Here is a 19,816-nt window from a genome sequence, read left to right on the forward strand (position 1 = left end):
CGGGCTAACGACTGAAACGTAACTCTAATTCATCAGTTTTTTGTTAAAAGCTTCTTGCAAGAGGAATACCTTCTTCCGCAAACGAGCAAACAGGAAGTGGACGTGGAAGAGCCCCAATGGTGAGACTAAAAATGAAATAGACTTCATACTGTGTGCAGACCCTGGCATCGTAGAGGATGTGGAGGTCCTCGGTAAGGTCCGTTGTAGCGACCACAGAATGGTAAGGTCTCGTGTTAGCTTAGATTTGAAGAGGGAACGGAGGAAACTGGTGAAGCGAAAGGCTATTAACGAGTTAGCATTAAGAGGGAAGGTATAGGAATTCGGAATGTCGCTGCAGAAAAGATTTTCCGCTTTAACTGAAGAAGACGACCGTAGTGTTGAAACAATGAATGATAATCTTACAGCTATCGTTACAGAGTGCGCCGCAGAAGTAGGTGGTAGGATTGTTCGACAGGATACCAGCAAGCTATCTCAGGAGACTAAAGATCTGATTAAGAAACGTCAAAGCATGAGGACGTCTAACTCCACAGACAGGATAGAACTAGCAGAGCTATCGAATTTAATAAATAAGCGCGAGGTAGCCGACATAAGAAAGTTTAACATAGAGAAAATCGAGCATGCTCTAAGGAACGGAGGTAGCCTAAAATCAGTGAGGAGAAACCTGGGCATAGGTAAAAACCAGATGTATGCGCTAAAAGACAAACAGGGCAATATCATCAGCAATATGGATAATATAGTTGAATTAGCCGAAGAGTTCTACAAAAATCTATACAGTAGCGAATCTAATCATCAAGTTACTGAGGGAGGCAGTCGAGCACAGCAATGGGACATCCTGCCAGTAACGAAGGAGGAAGTAAAGAAAGCCTTAGGAGCAATGCAAAGAGGGAAAGCAGCTGGTGAGGATCAGGTAACAGCAGATTTGTTGAAGGACGGAGGAGAGATTGTGCTACAAAAACTAGCCACCCTGTATATGCAATGCCTTGTGACCTCGAGAGTACCAGAAGCTTGGAAGAACGCTAACATTATCTTAATTCATAAGAAAGGAGACGTCAAGGACTTGAAGAATTACAGACCAATCAGCTTATTGTCCGTTGCCTACAAGGTATTTACTAAGGTAATCGCTAATAGAGTCAGGACAACCTTGGACTTTAGTGAACCAAATGATCAGGCAGGCTTTCGTGAAGGATACTCGTCAATAGATCACATTCACACTATCAATCAGGTGATAGAGAAATGCGCAGAATATAACCAACCCCTATATATAGCCTTCATTGATTACGAGAAAGCATTTGACTCAGTGGAAACCTCAGCTGTCATGCAGGCATTGCGGAATCAGGGTGTAGAAGAGCGCTATGTGAAAATATTGGAAGATATTTATAACGATTGCACAGCTACTATAGTTCTCCATAAAGTCAGCAATAAAATTCCAATACGGAAAGGTGTCAGGCAGGGAGACACAATCTCGCCAATGCTCTTCACTGCCTGCTTACAGGAGGTATTCCTGGGACTGGAATGGGAACAGTTGGGGATAAGCGTTAATGGAGAATACCTAGGTGATTTGCGATTCGCTGATGACATTGCCTTGCTAAGCCACTCAGGACAAGAACTGCAAAGCATGATCAATCAGTTAGACAGGCAGAGCAGAACGGTGGGGCTAACAATTAACATGCAGAAAACCAAAGTAATGTTCAACAGCCTAGCAAGGGAACAGCAGTTCGCCATTGGTAGCGAGGTGCTGGAAGTAGTAAGAGAATATGTCTACTTAGGGCAGGTAGTGACCGCAGATCCGGATCATGAGAGGGAAATAACTCGAAGAATAAGAATGGGGTGGAGCGCATATGGCAGGTTCTCTCAGATCATGAATGGTAGCTTACCAATATCCCTGAAGAGAAAAGTATACAACAGCTGTATCCTACCGGTACTCACCTATGGGGCAGAAACGTGGAGGCTAACAAAGAGGGTCCAGCTTAAGTTAAGAACAACGCAGCGAGCTATGGAAAGGAAAATGATAGGTGTAACGTTAAGAGATCGAAAGCGGGCGGAGTGGGTGAGGGAACAAACGCGGGTTAATGACATCTTAGTTGAAATCAAGAGGAAGAAATGGGCTTGGGCAGGGCATGTAATGCGAAGGCAAGATAACCGCTGGTCCTTAAGGGTAACGGAGTGGATTCCAAGAGAAAGCAAACGTAGCAGGGGATGGCAGAAAGTTAGGTGGGCGGATGAGATTAAGAGGTTTGCGGGGATACAGTGGCGGCAACTAACAAAGGACAGGGTTAATTGGAGAGACATGGGAGAGGCCTTTGCCCTGCAGTGGGTGTAGTCAGGCTGATGATGATGATGATGATGCAAGAGGAGCTTAGCTTGGTTAAAATAAGTATTGAAGGGCTCGCTTGCGGCCCTCACCTCTTCCCCAGTTCCCGTTGCGCATGCGCGTTGCTTTCTTTCGACGTAGCCGCAGGTATATCATTCGCGACGGGTTCCTGTCAACGCACTAGAGATTTTAGATGCGCGGCCTCCAAGTTTAATACTTGATAGTTTTGCGCAAATTATGAAAGTTATATCTGGATCACGTAGGCCTGCGAGAAATATGTCCTGCAACGCCCTCTCATGCAAATAAAGGGGGAGCTCCTTTGTTCACCGGCATCATTACCTCTCCGAGCTTATGTTGGCGCGGAAGTTTCAAGCGGTGGCTGATGGGGAGTCGGCCGGAAGCTTCCCTTCGACCAGGGAAAACGCTCTCCGCTGGTTTCATGCGATGAACCCCACGTGGGCCGGGTGTGCGAGGCCGGGAGAATCTCCCTTCAGCTCCGGCCCGATGCGTGCTCGGGGCGCCGCCGCAGTGGCGACGGCGGAGGAATGAAAAGCGACAGCGCCATCTGGCCGCTTTTTCAGAATCGCCCCGGCGGAAATAAAACGCGCCTGTCTTATCCGCTCAAGTAGATGCAAATTGAACGCACGCTGCGCGCACCTCCGGTGCCTTTCGCTCCTGCGCGGAGGCACGAGCGTTGTCTCCTTTGCATAAAGGCCCTTTCCGCTTCATTTGACACATGACAAAAACGAGATGAGGCACGTCAGTTACGCATACCCGAGGGGGACCGGCCCACGTGGACGCAGCTTCCGCTTATTGCCGTGTACTTACCCGTAGACCTCTCGGTAAACTACGTACACGCGCGGGAAAAAAGGAGTTAATTTGACTTATTCGAGTCTCATTTCAAGAACCCGCGAAGCCTGGTGTCCTTCGGCGCGTTCATTGCCACGGAGCCCAGCAGGCGTTAAAGGAGGCTGACAGAGAAATGCCCGAGGGCAGCGAACTGTTTCAGACGCCTTCACGCAGCATTTGCCACCTTAACGCATTTCCTGTCTTTTTTTTTTTTTTCAAACGTTGCTTTGTTAGTTCATGATGAACCAGGTAGTGGTAGCAGGAGGACACAGCGGCAAAATAAATTATCAGCCGAGGAATAGCAGTGGACCGAATTTTTACTACCAATAATATTATTATCGGCATGTCATTATGTTATGCTGATTACATAAACTGTCTTGTCACTGTTGCCTTGGGGCGGGGAGACTATCTGGCTTTGTCAAGCTATGTTTGCACAGCGTTTTTCCTCGCGTTCCCTTTTCACCCCTTTTTTGTTAAAGGCTACGATTTGCATAAGTATCCTGTTTTCACATCTAACAGACGCAAGGCAGATGCCAGCACATCGCCGCTAAATGAGCACGATACGTGACTGCTAATGCTAGGAGAGGGGACAAAACATGCAGATAAAAATGCAGAAGCATTCTGGGGTTTTTGCGCAAAAGACACGACACAAAATAAACGAGGTAGACAGGACAAGCGCTTACTAACAACTCAGGTGTTTATTGCCGGAACATTAGCTTAAATACAGCAGCTGCTCTTGTCAAACAACAAGAGGGAAAGAAGAGTTCTTCACATACATACATACATATCAGATCAGCACAGATCCCATCATCGCACGAGTGAATGCATGCTTCGAGCTCTAATTCTGCGCAAGATAACTGATTTCTTTTTTTGAGAGCAAAATTGAAGGATTGCTGACACACGAGTTACCCGATTTTTCTATCTCATTAGCCTCAATTATCTCTCTTCCAAGTTATGTATTGCACCGGCGCAGTACTGACGTTTTTTCGAGCGCGGGAGTGCAGTTGCGGCCATCTCGAATATGGTGCAATCATTTTGCTACCTGAATTGTTCCTGATATCTCTTGCGTGCTCCCTCAGCCTTTCATTAAGGCACCTCCCAGTTTGGCCAATATACTGTTTACCACAGGCAAGCGGTATCGAGTACACAACGCTCTTTTTACAGGCCACGAATCGCTGCTGGTGTCGCTTCAAACAAGCGACGGCCGCATCCTCCGCATTCACTCTCTTGCAATTCCTGGAGAGTTTTTCTGGAGCGCTAAAAACCACTCTAACACCAGCCCTAGCACCGATCTTCTTAATATTATGCGAGATTCCGTGAATGTACGGAATAACCGCCACTTTCTTCCGGTCAATTTGATCGGGTATGCTGGCTGATTTCTTCAGCAGGTTCTCGGCAGTTGATGCCAGCAAGGCCGGCTGGCAGCCTGCGCTCGAAAGGCGCTGCAACTGGACGTCAAAGCTGCGTCCTACCAAATGCAGGTAGGACTTGCTCAGAGCGTTGGAAAGGCACGATTTCACACTGCCTCGTTTTACGGCTTTGGAGTGTGCCGAGCTGATGGGAAGCAGGGGCTTGTTGCCTCTGGGCTCGCCCAGCATACGTGTTCACTTGAAAAAAGAAGCCCTATATCTAAAAACCTGATGAAATTATCTTGCGGTAACTCGTGCGTCAATTCTAGTGATATCTTTTTAGCGACACGTGACAAGATGCTGCATGACTGCCTTCGCGACACTAACGTTTTAAAGGTTTTTAGATTTGTTGATGATTTCAATGTGTTCGTGGGTTGCGACAAAGAATCTTTTTCGGCTAGTGTACATAAGCATCTGACGACGTTTGCAGAGTGCCTAGCACCATTAGAATTGACGCACGAGTTACCGGAAGATAATTTCATCAGGTGTTTAGATATAGGGCTTCATTTTTCAAGTGAACACGTATGTTGGGCCTTCGAGCCCAGAGGCAACAAGCCCCTGCTCCCTTCAGCTCGGCACACTCCAAAGCCGTAAAACGAGGCAGTGTGAAATCGTGCCTTTCCAACGCTCTGAGCAAGTCCTACCTGCATTTGGTAGGACGCAGCTTTGACGTCCAGTTGCAGCGCCTTTCGAGCGCAGGCTGCCAGCCGGCCTTGCTGGCATCAACTGCCGAGAACCTGCTGAAGAAATCAGCCAGCATACCCGATCAAATTGACCGGAAGAAAGTGGCGGTTATTCCGTACATTCACGGAATCTCGCATAATATTAGGAAGATCGGTGCTAGGGCTGGTGTTAGAGTGGTTTTTAGCGCTCCAGAAAAACTCTCCAGGAATTGCAAGAGAGTGAATGCGGAGGATGCGGCCGTCGCTTGTTCGAAGCGACACCAGCAGCGATTCGTGGCCTGTAAAAAGAGCGTTGTGTACTCGATACCGCTTGCCTGTGGTAAGCAGTATATTGGCCAAACTGGGAGGTGCCTTAATGAAAGGCTGAGGGAGCACGCAAGAGATATCAGGAACAATTCAGGTATCAAAATGATTGCACCATATTCGAGATTGCTGCAACTGCGCTCCCGCGCTCGAAAAAACGTCAGTACTGCGCCGGTGCAACACACAACTTGGAAGAGAGATAATTGAGGCTAATGAGATAGAAAAATCTGGTAACTCGTGTGTCAGCAATCCTTCAATTTTGCTCTCAAAAAAAGAAATCAGTTATCTTGCGCAGAATTAGAGCTCGAAGCATGCATTCACTCGTGCGATGATGGGATGTGTGCTGATCTGATATGTATGTATGTGAAGAACTCTTCTTTCCCTCTTGTTGTTTGATAAGAGCAGCTGCTGTATTTAAGCAAATGTTCCGGCAATAAACACCTGAGTTGTTAGTAAGCGCTTGTCCTGTCTACCTCGTTTCTTTTGTGTCGTGTCTTTTGCGCAAAAAACCCAGAATGCTTAGGCACCAACTAGCCTGCAAAAGCATACTCGCAAAAAATGCAGAAGGCTCGGACCAGTGCCATCGCTTCTGCTATAGGTGCTCTTTCGACTGGCTTCGAAGTCGTGGTGTAGCCTGCCTGAAGAATTGCGGTAACTGTATGGAGTTATGAATATCTGTTTTCCCGTCAGGGTCAGTGAGCGCTTTCTAAACAATGGCTGGCGCCACATGGGGGCTTGCTTCCCGGGGACACTTGCCCCCTCAGCATGCACAGTAACAGACTGTTTTGTAAAAATAGCAAATCATGGGTCAACTCTCGTCAGGATGCAGAAATTTTCTTCACTTAGGCTGAATATTTCTTTTTGTCTGGAAAAAAAAATGTTACTTCAAGCTTTTCTTACCCCGCCGCGGTGGCTCAATGGTTACAGCGCTCGGATGCTGACCCGAAAGACGCGGGTCGATCCCGGCCGCGTCGGCCGAATTTCGATGAAGGCGAAATTCTAGAGGCCAGTGTGCTGTGCGATGTCAGTGCACGTTAAAGAACCCCAGGTGGTCGAAATTTCCAGAGCCCTTCACTGCGGCGTCCCTCATAGCCTGAGTTGCTTCGGGACGTTAAACCCTAACATACCAATCAAACCAATCAAGCTTTTTCTTCATTTTCTTCAGAGTTTTTCTTGCGCCAAAATTTTGCAGAAAAACAGTTTACCTAATATATCCATTTGAGACGTGCATATGTTTCTTTCTTTTCATCATGCAGTCGTACTGCTCGACGAATATCGCATGTAAGGGTTGAATCAAGCGGATTAATTTATTCTGTGAAGGTCAAGACTGCTATTTAGTGCTAAATGTTTTAAAGAGGAAACATGCCCAACAATTCTGGACAAAATCATTTTTGAACAGGCAACCTTTTAGAAACGCAATTTTTTCATACATTGGAAGATTTCACTATAAAATTCAATATAACCGCATATCACCCGACGGCAGTCTTGCGTTTTTTTTTTTCTAGCCACGCTTTGATGAAACTAAAAGCGTTCCACGTTGGTTTTCTTCTTCATTGTTTCATGCGATCGATGGAAACACTTTAAAAGAAAGCTTTACAACATATCACAGGAATGGACCATTGCCTTCAATATTTTCATAAGAATATCTTACAATTATAAAGTTTTAAAAATTTCTGTCCTAGAATGTTGGACATTCAAAGCGTTGAGGGGTCTATTCATGGCTGGCAAATGAATTAGAGTCATTGGGCTGCTTGCACCATGATGGCGTTCAGAGTACCCTCGAGGAAAAACCTGTTTAACTCTTTCCTTACTGCGCCTATTCAAATCGTTCAATTCGATCCCGACCTCAGCGGCCGAATTTCAATGGAGACGAAATGCTAGAGGGCCGTGTACTGTGCAGTATGAGTGATTGTTAAAGTGTGCACGTTAAAATTATTCGGAGCCCTCCACTATGGCGTCCCACATAGCCTGAGTCGCTTTTGGACATTAAACGCCGACGAAATTAATCAAATCATTCGATTTGAACGATGGCTCAAAATGCCTCATTCTGGGCAATCCTGGCCGCTTCTGGCCAAGCATCGCCATTCAGTATGTTGCAAAAGGACTTTACAGTCAGGCCGGCATGAAGCACGAACAGCACCTGTGAACACAACTAAATATTTTTCTTCTTTCAGCTTCAGTGCACAACTAGCCTGATTCGTGTTTCTAAGTCCAGGGCCTGTCGGGGTGTATATTCATAAACCGATTCTAAAGGAATATCTCGCTGCAAAGAAGAAAACTTGGAGGGGCCACTTAAGCTCCGCCTTAAAGGGACTGTGCAATGAATTGGAAGTCGCTTGTAAATGTTTTCAGTGCTTAGAAATGGTGCTAAGAAGCATTCACACCAAGTATGAGTCTTCGGAACTGAGCCGGAAATTCATTGTGAATTTTTAAAAACTGTGTTTTCTAAAATTCGCGGGCCGATTGGCGTCCTCGTAGTGACCGATTTTGAAACTAAAATCGTGAAAATAGATATCACTAGTACCGTGACGTCAACAGGCCACCACACTCTGTCATTCGCTGGAGCCACGGCAGCCACGACGTCGTGGGCACGCTTCCGGTAGCCGTGAAAATCGCCTGCTCGTGCCGCCGCGCGACCCCCTCGGGCAAGCGCGAGCAGCTAGGCATTGCCTTCGCGCATGTGGTTTCAATTTACCTCTGCCGCCTCTTTCTGTCAGGAGTCCGGAGCCACTCGCGATAATCCAGGAAGGCGAAGAGAGACCGGAGAGATGCTGCCGACGCTGCTGCTGGGGTGCTGGGTGCGAACAACCAGAAATTGCTAACCTAATGTCAGCGAATGACGTATTCATGGGCAGGGCCCAGTCCCAGAGCTGTTTTCTTTTTTTTTCTGGTGCCCCGCGTGCAGGAGTTGAGGGGGGGAGGAGGAGCGTAATTTTTAATCGTCTATATCTTCGTTCTAATTGATGCTACCTCAAATATTCGTGCACTGGGGTGGCGAGTGAGGGAATGCCTGTCTCAGTTTCAGTTTATTTCACTCAACAAATACAGGGCATGTACGAGGTGTGGCGAGGGTGACGGGATAAAAGCTGTGTCATCTCTCGTCTGCTTTACATAATCTCAATTAATTTATCGCATAGTCCTTTTAAGGATATGGCGTGATAGCGTACAGAGCCCTGCGGCACGCCTAGTGCGATTTTTTCGGGAACTGAAATATTGTTTTTAACCACAACACATTGCTCCCGTTCGGAAAGGTAACTGTGGATTAAATAATCAGTTTTCTCCCTCAAAGCGTAAGTTTCCGTTTTCTGCAATAATAACGGATGGTCAACCGTGTCAAAAGCTTTTGATATGTGTGAGTAAACTACAACAGCTAATTTATTGTTATGTAATGCGGTTTTTAAGAGCTGCGTTAGGAACACAACCGCAGTGGAAGTGGATCTTTGTGGTCGGAAGCCATGTTGATTAGGACAGAGGATGTTCCACTTAGTTAAAAACTTGTGTATTCACTTACAAAGCACCTTTACAAACACTGTGTTAATTACACTCAATACCAAAATTGGCCTGTAGTTTGACAGTGTGGAGCGCTTTCCGCCTTTGGAAACAGCAGTGACTTTAGCGGCTTTGAGTTCACGAGGATACACTCCGCTTTTCACTATGTTATTGAAAAGATGCAATAAAAATTACTTAAGATGTCAAAATTCTGAGGGCACTTCAGTCTGCTTACGAGGAGTAATGTGAAAGCATGTATTCTGAGGAAAGGAAAGGTTTTTGTGAGGAAAGTAAAGGACGCAGTAGCTCTGAGATCTCTACATCTCGGGATCCTCAACCGCGCCTTAAAGCATGCAACTGAAGGTGCGTATGTCGTTGGTCCGAACCCCTGTCGCAAGCTAGCCTCCAACTTGACTAAAACATGTAAGCTATGTGCAAAGAAGAAATGCTATGACACCACCCGGAATGCTGTAGGACGAACGGTTGCTCAAAAGTTTGATGCGAAAGTATTCGGGAATACTGCGACCACACTGAGGTCAGCCAGTGATGACATCGCTGGGATTTCGTCTGTACCTGCGGTATCTGTTGCTCAAAGCAGCGTCGTCGCTTCGGCGGACACGGTTTTGCGCCGCGCGTCTCTTTCCATCATTCTTCCTCTCTCCTGTCTGCACGCGGCATCGAGTGTGACTCAGCGCGGGTGTGAGGACATCACTTTGGTGCGACGTCATCACTCTCAAAATTTGGCATTATCCTGTAACGTGACTTTGGAGTGGTGTCATCAGTCTAAATTTTGTAAGTCATCATGTTACGTGGCTTTCATTTTATGAAAGTGATCTTGTCGCGTGGCGCACTAATCACTTCGCTTAATTAGTCGCGCTAGTTAGTGATGAATTCATCGTTTATCATTTCGTTATTATCAACTTTACTGATTAACTCATTTGTCCTAATTACATTACTTTCTCAATTGATTTTGCTAACTAACGCTGTGACGACATCATTATTCATCACAGCATACAACACCATTAGTCTATTACTCAATAATATTAAACTTTTACACATTCATTCACATAGAGTAACGTCATCGTGTGAACAGATTTTGCGGACACATTTTGAGTACAAGATCTGCGGACACAATTGAGCTATATAATATTTTCGCATTATTATGATTTTTATAAGTCTCACAGGTTATGGTGCTCAGCGGTTATGATGCTCGGCTGCTGACCCGAAAGACGCGGGTTCGATCCCGGCCGCGGCGGCTGGAATTTCTTTGGAGGAGAAATTCTAGAGGCCCGTGTACTGTGCGATGTCAGTGCACGTTAAAGAACCCCAGGTGGTCGAAATTTCCGGAGCCCTCCACTACGGCATCTCTCATAGCCTTAGTCGCTTTGGGACGTTAAACCCCATAAACCAAACCTAAGTCTCACAGGTACTATATGGCCTGCCATCTTGCCTACTAAGAGGCTGCTCACCGCTGCTACTATGTCTTGTATAGATATGTGAGGTAATGCTCAAGTATTGTTCGCTCGCTCAGACATCCTGAGCGAGTCTTCATCAATGTGTATCTGTGAAGCTAACGAGGACACTATGGAGGCAAAATGAGTATTAAATATTCAGCCATATCTTTATCAGCTGATTCAGGCAGAACATCCACTCTTGAATGAAGGCCGATGGCGTCGTTGACTGTGTCCCACATTTTTTACGTATTACCCTGAGTCTGCTGTACAAGTGACGAATAATATACTTTTTTTCCTGTTTCTCATAAGAGAGACAGATAAGTTGCAGTAGCGCCTAAACAAGCTTAGATAATAGTCGTTCGATCTTAGTTGCTTCCATTTATGGCACCATTTGTCCTTTTCTTCAAATATGTTTAAGATACCAGCTGTCATCCAGACAGATGTAGGCTGGCTGTATCTTCTAGTGGGCAGTGCAGAGTTACGGTTAATAGCGGTTTCTAGAAGAGCTAGAAATTGTTTGAACTCAGTATTGACGCCCATGTCATACGTGAAAGTAGAATTGTTTGTTCAAGTATTGTACGCAGTAAGGCATGATTTATTTTAGTAATAATTTTTCTCTTTAATGTCCGTTTTCGCTTACGCAGATTTTTTCAGTTACGATGAAAATGGTTGACTGGTCAGCAATCAGCCTAGCACAAGTGACAGTTCGCACACCTGTGTCAATGTTGCATAGTGCAAAGTCAATTGAAGTGCTTGAGGTACTTGGTATATGGGTTGGGTCTGAGATGAGATTACGCAAAACAAACGATTCGAGGAGAAGGGTATAGTTATTTTTTTCTGCCGAATGATAGCTCAATATTAAACTCTCCCACAACGATTGCATTGTAACGGGCACGAAATAGTACTGCAAGGACAGCTTCAAAGTTTCCCAGAAAAAACGTCACCGATGAGTTAGGTTGCCGGTATAATACCCGAACTATCAGTCCATCCGGAAGTTTTACAAAAAGTGACAGTAGCGCACGAAACATATATTATAGATATTTTATTCTCCTACTAGCGGAATAGATATGTTTCAATTTTTTTTACTTTTTGTGTGCGTCTCAGATATTGCCAATCAATTTTTTTTAATAAGTAACAGATATTGTTTGTTTGTATGATTCCTAGTATAAATCTATTACACTGTGTGCTGAGCGCTGTACCTTGCGCCTTTTTGTCAGCGTGCAGTACGGAAATTCCGCAAAGCCTGAAGAGCAATGCTTTGTTTGATGATGGCGGATGGTTTACGCGCATGTGGTTATTTCAGCAGTGGCGACACATTTAAATTTGGTCTCTGCTTCAATCGCTTTGGTCGATACAACCGAGATTCGCTGCACACCTTTATAAAACCCACTTCCTCAAACAAATAAGCTGGAAGGCCAATCAGCGCAGAATTTTTGTCAAGGTATGAGTAAAAGAGTGGCAACTCATATGGAACAAAGCTCTGCAAAACCCGACCTTGACATATTAGACATTTTTTTATTATATTGCTACCTGCATCTCCGAAAAACTGTCATTTGCTGTAATCAATTTGAAGAGCCAATTTTCCTGCTGCACTCTCATTTTTTCTCTACTCCACAGGCAAGTGGAAGCAATTTGCACTTTTCGCAGTAACACTTTAAAAACGCTCTTCGCAAAAAAAAAAACAGCCTGCTTAGAAACAGATACGGCATCCTCTGACTAGTCATTCACCTATGTGTTGGCACAGAATACCTACAGGGTTGGTCAAAAGTCCCCGGCCACGCGGTCTGCTTTTCATTGGTATATTCTGGCACTTAAAATGCCGATAAAACTATCAAGGCTGTCAGAGGTCAGAACGATACTTTTGCAACCCTCTACAGATATTTAGAGCGTCGACGGTGTCGTGGCTGCTTGGCTATAGTACTCAAAAGCAGACCCTGTGGCCTGGTAATTTTGGGCCGACCCTGTATCTTTGCCAGGTAAAAATCAAGCAAAACTTGAAAATAACAAGTGAAACCAAATAGTGAGCGAAACCATCGCCACTTGGAATATTGCCAGAGCATGTGTACAAGTCCTGGTATCGGTCAACCTGATGGGGAGTTATTTACAAGCGAAATGCTAAGTGACCTATTGCGAATCGTAAGCACACTGCTTACACCTCAAGGTCAAGCTTCACACAAACTCGGTGAGCCGGTTTAACCTCGTGAAATAGTGCTTTCACAGTAAAAAAAAAGAAAACATGACAGTGTTAACACGGGCATACATTTGCTCTTGCCGCAATCCCTACAATGGATGGCGATATGCGAAAGTGAATCTCCGATTATGGTTTTGTCATGTTCTCTAAGCCACGTGTTCATTCATCTCTCTGTTTGGACAGCGCCGCATGGGAACTAAATCTTTCATACCACGCTCCGCATAAAATGACCAGGAAACATGGTGTACCTAACAGCCTTACGTCTTTCGTGTGTGTTTCTGCTGAACTTTCTTGCCCATTTTCTTGTCTCTAAAGGGCAGAAAACACGACATCGGCTTTGTAACGACCTGCTTTGTAACGACCGGCAAGAGTTCTTTGTTTTTAGTCACTACACGCCGTCTGGGAGGCACTGGTCGCAGTAGATGGAGGCAGTTTTAATGTGATTGTAAACCAAAGTGGTCAACCAAGATTGTAAACCAAGACATAGCGAGATCTTCGGCAGAAGTCGTGATGTTGTGGCACGTGATCTGGAAGCATTTTTTATTCTCAAGAGAGCTGATGAATCAGTCAGCGACACGTCGGTGTCTCTCAGTTACAAAGAAAAAAATTTCCGGACAACACGTTCGCAGATGTCTTGCTTGTTGTTCATTCAGATAAAATACTTGAAGAATGTGTGTATATAGGCGTGTTTTCAAATGGGCAGTTGTGAGTAAGCGATCGTCCCACCTACTTGTTTGTGCTTTTCCATGCGTTGCGCTTAAAAATAATATGTTCTGAACCATGAGACGACTAGCCCCCGAGAAAACATAGCCATTTTCACTACGCGCTCTCTTCTTAGTGTGAGCACTAAATAGTATTGGCGAAATGGATTAGCATTCTCAGATTGTGCTCCAGGTACTTTACTCACCTTGCTATCTAATCTGTGGTGAACGCAGGAGCGTAGACGCGAAGCCAACTCGTACGGCAGCCATCTTGTAAATATTGAGGGGTAGGCAATACCAGTGCCGCAGGACCCGTGCCGATCCTTATTCAAAGCGAAACGCTGAGTTGAAGTTGTGTGAAGCTTTTAAATATTTATTGATAATTTTGTGGGGTTTAAGGCTAATTTATATTTATTTTCAATTTTCAGCACCAATGACTCGCTCGACGCTGGCGGGAATCAGTTTTCCGCTATGACCAGCTTTTGTTATGAAGCAATAAAAATGAAAATTCCTGTGAATTCTTCAGAAAACTTGTAAAGAATGTATCTAATTTAAAAGACTTTCTTCCTACTCTGCGCCGCAGGTTCTGCATAAACGTCTATTTGTCCTTTTGTTATTTCGGGTCCACGACCTCACTTTTCCTGGAAACCACTCTGTAGTCCCTTCGTTATACTTAAAATCGTTTCAAAAACTGCTATAATAAGGTCACAACGTAATTGACAGAGGCGACTCCTATTACTGTGGCCTGAGCTGTGAAAGGGCGTGCCGAATACCTTTCATTATTGCGGCACTTTGAGGTTCCAGGGTATCTTGAGGCACGAACGGCTATATTAAATCTGCCAATGCCCAGCGTGCGTTTTTCTTTTTCTTTTTTTGCACTGCTCTCTCATTTTTCTTGGACCCCACCGACAGTGCAAAGAGCCTCAGAGGCCAACTTACCGTGGCGAACAAGTCTTTCCGTGCTGTGAGAGAAAATTGCCAACGGCGTCACGGCCACCGAAGTCTTCGTCGTGCGCTCCTCACGCGCACTTGTGCCGATGGCTCCCCGCTGTGGCGACGGACGCGCGCTTGTCGAGCCCGTCACGCGCGCCCACCAAGACGAGACAGCGCCTGCCGTGTGCCTCAACGCCCTGAACGCCTCTTTTTCTTTTTGTTCCGACCATGTCTCGGCGCGTAAACGTCGAATGCCCGAATTGGAGGATTCTGTGCGCGCTTGCATATTCGTTTTGTTCCCGGGTTTTTTTTGGTTTAGCGCGATTCTGGCAAGAGTGAGACCGAAGGCCGAGAATGAGAAGTGTGCACAATCGAAGGAGCCTGCCTCGCAGACTCAGACCTCGTATAGTTCCCACCAGGCCCTATAGTACTAGCCTCAAAAGCTGTTTTTCGCCTCCTTGTACTAAAGGATTAGCGAAACTGCAGAGTAAAACCAGCAACCTGAATACAGGCGCGAGCTGAATACAAGGCTATCTTTTATGCGAATTGTAAGGGCCTCACTAGACTCCGCAAACTACTAACCGGACACCCGAAACCCGTTCGGGGGCACGTCATCCCGGACTTTGACGAATTGTGGCGAATTTAAAGCCGAATGGTGCAGAATGTAAAAATGTATCATATCAATGTATATGGAGTCGAAGGTAATCGCCGTTAATTAATAAAGACGTGGCGTCATGCACACAATGAGGTGTGACGTCACGAACGTCCTTATTCGGAGCATACTGGGAGCCACTCACAGCTATTCCGTACCAATGAACGTGCGAACAGAACGCGCGTTCTTGCCAGTCTCCCTGTGATATTCGGAGTGTCCGGAAGTGCCACGGAACCAGAGCCAACAGGATATCGCAAATGGTGCAACCGCTACGAAAGCTGCATTTTACTTTCACTGTCAACATAAAATACCAGAGCGTCTATTCCTAAAAAAAAAATTGTTCCACTCTGCAAGCATAATTTCAATCGATGCAAGAGCTTGGCACATTACTCCCGAAGCAGTGCAAGTAAAACTGCGTCAGAATGGCTGCACGCTCCCCGCAGCTTCTTCACTGTGTCATGGCGAACAGTAAGCAGTTTGTTGAGATTAAAAATAATGAAACGAAGAAAAAGAAGGATCCCTACCGCGTAAGCTGCCGAATATCCGCCGGACAACTGACCTGCGGCCGGCCTTTATAAAACTAGCACGATAGTTTATTAGCGAGAGGAAAAAATGCCAGAATTGATCATAGAAAGAAAAAAAACGTAGAGATAGGAACTACTTAAGACATATGTACAGGGTCAATCAAACTTAGAGGGAACACGGCTCCGCGTGGCTGCGCACACGCGGAGCACCATTGCGACCAAGCTGGTCGCAAACCCGTGCAAAGGGGCAGATGACACGAAGCACCACGTCGAGGTCCCTCTTCTCGTGCGCCACTCTGCATTGATTCGTTAACGGGTTAGGTGCAATGGCACTCCGCAGGTGCGTGGCCACGCAGAGCCGTGTTCCCTCTAAGTGTGATTGACCCTGTACGCATTCGCAGACTCGAGCACATATGCCCGAAAGCAAAGCACTGCTCCGCTCTAAGTGTCCTGTCATACGAGATAACTGTAACAACATATGCATGACCATATATAGACAAGTACAAGCCAGGCAGCATTTGTTGTTTTGCTTACGCACCGCCGCATCCTAAAGGAGGGCCGGCTATGCATAGCACAGGTGCTGGTTCCCCCTAGGTGGCGAACATGTGCACGCCTGTCAAGTTCTCTGCTGGAGGTATCACGAAAAAATTGCTCGCAACTGCTTCCCAGCTGCAGTGGCGACCTTCATGTTGCCCTGTGGGCCCCCCCTTCACTAGTCGCCGTATCGGGCACTTTTCTTTTTGTTGAGCCATATAGCTCCGCCCATCACTTGTTTATTTCGTTTGTTGTTCACGCACTTTTCTTTCTAATTTTCTCTTTTGCCTTCGCGCGACTCGCGATGCATTCCGGTGGAGAGCCGTGGGCGGAGCTTACGCACTCTGCTTAGCCTGTGTAGTGGATCGTTCGCTGCTTCCACTGAGGCCGGCCTACCTTTGCCAGCTGCTTCTTAACGGCACGTGTCGTCACCAGGAACCAATTCGTCAAGGCCTTGTGTCCCGGTGAACAATCGTGCAACTACGTCGCTCGGAGAGCCACCCAACTGCTTTTGGATTCCGGGCTTAATCGAGGGAAATAAAAGCAGAAAAGCCACTACGAATGACGGAGGATTGAATGAAAGGAAAACGAAAAGAAATGTTTCGAAATACTTCAGCCAGATAGTTAGCCAGGCGAGCTCTGCAATGCAGACGCAATTGTGGGCAAAAAATGTGGCCTGCGTCGGCGCGCGTTGTAACGTAGCACGTCAGTGCTTCGTATGTAATTCTTGTTGTTCCGCAGATGGCCTTGATTTTTACTTCCGACCATATCGCGATGAACAACAGCGTCCGCTCTGCTCACCCGGTTGGCGAGGGCTTTCTTTATTTCTGTTGAATTGTTTCCTCCGCCAGGTCCGCTGCAGCAGTGGACGCTAGGTTTATAGTGCAGGGGCGAACCGTCTGTCAGACGCTGCCATTCTGCAAAAAGGCTTGGTTTATGGTTTATGGGGGTTTAACGTTCCAAAGCGACTCAGGCTATCAGAGACGTCATAGTGGAGGGCTCCGGATAATTCAGACCACCTGGGGCTCTTTAACGCGCACTGAAATCGCACAATACTCGGGCCTCTAACATTTCGCCTCCATCTAAATGCGATCGGGATCGAACCCGCGTCTTCCGGGTCAGCAGCCGGGCGCCAAAACTACTGAGGCACCGCGGCGGCTTTGAATGTTGCTACCTTGTGTGTTTATGCAGCTTGCGAAACGTTTGAGCTTCTTTCTGCTCCCCACAACTCCGTGAGTGAAGCTTGTGAATAAAGGTCCTTGCTGCTTTACTGAGCTTGATGATTTTATTTTTACCTTTATTTCTTGGTCTCCTGAGTAATATGGCTGTGACAAGCAGGTAGAGGAATGTTGTATTCAATCTGGTTTCGAAATGTCTTTCGATCTTTTCGCTTAGCTTATAACCTCTCTTTAGACAATGCATAATTGGCAGAAACGTTTTTCCTTATTTCTATGGATTAGGGCTGGCTGCAATAAAACGCACGAGTTAACCAACTCCTTTTGAAGCCGCATCATTTTATTGCGCTTCGTTATCCTGCCCCTGCGGGAAGCTATGGAGCCGATTTTTATTGATTTCGCAGCTTGAATAGTTAATTTTTCGAAGTTTGACCTGTAAAATGTTGCAACCTAAGTTATTTCGCATCTAGCAGCGTGCAATGTTTTCTACGCATCCCAAATTTAAACCTTAGACGTACCATCTTGCTCTATAGCAAATGCTGCCCATCCTTGTTCCTTGCATCAATTATATGTGGGGCCCTTCGCGCTTAGGTAAAGCCCGGTTTTACCCGATTCTTGCATCTCGAGTGGATTCCTTGAACATTGGGTTAAACCTGAGTAAAACCCGATAACCCACGCTTAGGAATAAATAGTTTAGGAATAAAACTGACGACACCGTACGGAAACTGCCGGGTGTTTTGCAGTTGCTCTTAAATAGAGATTTAGATTAGCGGTTGATGCTTTTAAATATCCTTCAACACATGATTTATACTCTGGGTAAGTTCGAAAAGTGTGTTTCGGAAGCCAGGGGCGAAAACAATGGCTCATAGGGAATGTTTCGTTGGCAACACTGTATCAAGCGCTGCCGACACTAACGGCGTCCTGCTCCAAGGCGGCTGGGCGCTTCAAATGGCCGCAGTGATGTGTAATGCTTTTGCAACGTACGAACAAAGGAAGGCTGGTGCAGTACAGACACGGACGTGTCTGTACACGGAGGTGTCTGTACTAGACTCTGAAGGCGGGGACGGAAATACGGAATGAAATAATTGTAATAAATGAGAAAGGAAGCAGGTCTTAGAAGTTTCTTGGTGTAAGCTTTTTATTGTTTGTAAAAGTAACAGGTAAAAAAGAGAGTATTTCTTGTCCCACACTAAAACATGCGCTAACAAGAAATTATATTTACTCGGAAAATAACGCAAAAAATCCCGCATTGTCAAACTTTTTTAACAGTCCGATTCTTACCCGAATTAGAACTCGAAAAATAGCGCACAATTTTAAGAATTTCAACCCCGAACTCCGATAAAGACAAAACCCGAAAACGGTGAGCTCTAATTGCACTCTGCGCACCTGTGTCAATTTGTTCCTTCTCTCTTCCCTCTTTAATCCCCTCATTCCCTTCCTCTGTGCAGGGTAGCCAACCGGAATCCTTTCTGGTTAAGATCCCTGCCTTTCCCCCCTCTCTGTATCTATCTATCAATCTAATACTTACGGCAGCTGTGTTTCCAAACTCTGTATTTGGTAGCAAGCGACTCCTCATCGCTGAAATCACAATGTGCGATGTTTCCGGTGAAAAAGAAAATATGGAACAGAAGAGTGCCAAAAAAAAAAACATGGAGGTGCCGGGGATCGAACCCGGGGCCTTTCACATGCAAAGCGAACGCTCTACCACTGAGCTACACCCCCGCTTACTGAACACTTTCTGCAACTTTATAAAACTACTTGAAAGTAGCTCGATTGAATGTAGATGTACACACACAACACTTATTTAAAACTGCCCTTTTTATCGTAATGATTTTCTTTTCTTGGAGACCAGTGCGCGAACTTTATTTCTTTTTCTTTTCGCCATTTAAAGTAGCATTTCACTCAGAGCATCTGCTTGCTGAGCACTCGGCTGCCGTGTGTCTGTATCTCTTTCTCTCGCTGTCTGTCTCTCTCTCGTAAATGAATACGCCTACTTAGGGAAGGTAGTGACCGCTGATTCGGATCATGACAGGGAAACAACTAGGAGAATAAGAATGGGGTGGAGTGCATATGGCAGGTTCTCTCAGATCATGAATTGCAGTTTACCAATATCCCTCAAGAGAAAAGTACACAACAGCTGTATGTTACCGGCAATCACCTATGGGGCAGACACGTGGAGGCTAACGAAAAGGCTTCAACTTCAATTGAGGGCAACGCAGCGAGCTATGGAAAGGGAAATGATGGGTGTAAGGTTAAGGGACAGGAAGAGAGCGGAGTAGGTCAGGGAACAAACGCGGGTTGATTATATACCAGTCAAAATCAAGAAGAATAAATAGGCTTTAGCAGGGCGTTCAATGCGAAGAAAAGATAATCAATGGTCGTTAAGGATACCGGACTGGGTACCATGAGAAGGCAAGCGTAGCAGGGGGCGGCAGGGAATAAGATGGGCGGATGAGTTTAAGAAGTTTGTGGGGATAGGGTGCCCGCAGGTGGCACAGGTCAGGGTTAATTGGAGAGGCCCCTGTCCAGCAGAGGGTGCAGTCAGGCTGATGAAGATCATCATCATGATGGTGATGAAATCCTAGACAACGACAACAAACTAGGCCCC

General features: G+C 45.9%; 1 protein-coding gene and 1 non-coding gene across 3 annotated transcripts in view; one reads left to right on the top strand and one right to left on the bottom strand.

The window, feature by feature from the left end:
- Positions 1–19,816, top strand: part of Mp (collagen XV/XVIII-type protein multiplexin) — a 264,052-nt gene that overhangs the window by 149,787 nt on the left and 94,449 nt on the right. The gene's annotated exons all lie outside the window — the stretch shown is intronic.
- Positions 18,859–18,930, bottom strand: TRNAA-UGC (transfer RNA alanine (anticodon UGC)). The gene has a single exon. It is a non-coding gene; the product is annotated as a tRNA-Ala (tRNA).

The sequence above is a fragment of the Amblyomma mixtum genome, chromosome 3, assembly GCF_055824585.1.
Source record: "Amblyomma mixtum isolate Tamu chromosome 3, ASM5582458v1, whole genome shotgun sequence".
In the NCBI taxonomy this organism is placed as follows: Eukaryota; Metazoa; Arthropoda; class Arachnida; order Ixodida; family Ixodidae; genus Amblyomma; species Amblyomma mixtum.